Source organism: Dichomitus squalens (genome assembly GCF_000275845.1).
Source record: "Dichomitus squalens LYAD-421 SS1 unplaced genomic scaffold DICSQscaffold_82, whole genome shotgun sequence".
Taxonomy (NCBI): domain Eukaryota; kingdom Fungi; phylum Basidiomycota; class Agaricomycetes; order Polyporales; family Polyporaceae; genus Dichomitus; species Dichomitus squalens.
This window is the reverse complement of record NW_006766964.1, coordinates 31,537-32,912: the sequence shown is the minus strand read 5'-3', so window position 1 is coordinate 32,912 and position 1,376 is coordinate 31,537.

The following is a 1,376-nucleotide window of genomic DNA, read 5'->3' as shown; positions in this document are numbered from 1 at the left end:
CGATTGGTTGCACGGGGTTTCACCCAGGTTTGGGGTGAGAACTATCACGAGACGTTCTCTCCCGTTGCGCGGTACGAATCTATCCGGTATCTCATTGCGCACGCTGCACTTGAGGACTGGGAGATGGAGTCTATGGACGTCAAAACCGCATTCCTGAACGGTGATCTTGAGGAAGAGATCTACATGGAACAACCGGAAGGTTGGGTCGTCAAAGGGAAAGAGGATCATGTTTGCTTGCTCAAGAAGGCTATCTATGGTCTTAAGCAGGCTTCGCGTCAATGGAATGCGAAGATCCATCAATCCCTTCTTGATCTGGAGTTTACACGGACGTATTCCGATGCCGGCGTATACGTATATCGGCGACATGGGGGGAATTCAGTCACCATTGTGGTTCTTTATGTCGACGATCTACTCCTCTTCGGCGATAACAAGAATCACATCAAGCAAGTCAAACGGACACTCGGACACCAGTACAAAATGACGGACTTAGGCGCAGTACAGCGCTTCCTTGGTCTTCGCATTCGTCGAGATCGTGCTTCACGTATCATTGACATCGACCAGGAGGACTATGTCCAGTCTGTCTTAGAACGTTTTGAGATGGCTGACTGTAAACCTGCCAATACCCCTCTTCCTGCGGGCGCTGCTCTCGTCAAGTACGACGGACTCGCCTCAGACACTGAACGGTCGCGTTACCAGAGCCTCATTGGCAGTCTTATGTACGCCATGCTCGGTACAAGACCAGATATCGCCTTCGCCGTCACTCGTCTCTCCCGGTACAGTGCCAATCCCTCGCCCGACCACATGAAGTATGCCAAATACATCTTACGCTACCTGCAAGGTACTCGCACCTACAGGATTCGCTACAACGGCGCTTCTAATGATGGCTTGATTGCATACTCGGACTCTGATTGGGCAGAAGATCGAGACGACCGGCACTCTTCCTCGGGCACGATCTTCTTGTTAGCCGGTGGTGCCATATTATGGGCATCGAGGCGTCAGCCTACCATTTCGCTCTCCTCAACTGAGGCGGAATATAAAGCGGCCTCTGACACCTGCAGACAGATGGCGTGGCTGAGGACGTTCTCTGACGAACTCGGATACGACATGAGCGAACCGACCCCTCTCTGTGTAGATAATCAAGGGTCGATCTTCCTCTCTGTCAATCCGGTAGTCGAACGTCGGACAAAGCACGTGGAGATCTGGTATCACTTTGTTCGCGAATTCTACGAAGCTGGACAAGTGGACATCTTCTACGTCGCTACGGCTGACATGCTGGCTGATGCTCTCACAAAGAACGTTCCTCTGACAATCGTCAAGAAGTTCTAGTGAAGGTGTTGTCTTCGACACTGAACGCTCTTCCGTAGGTACGATTGAGT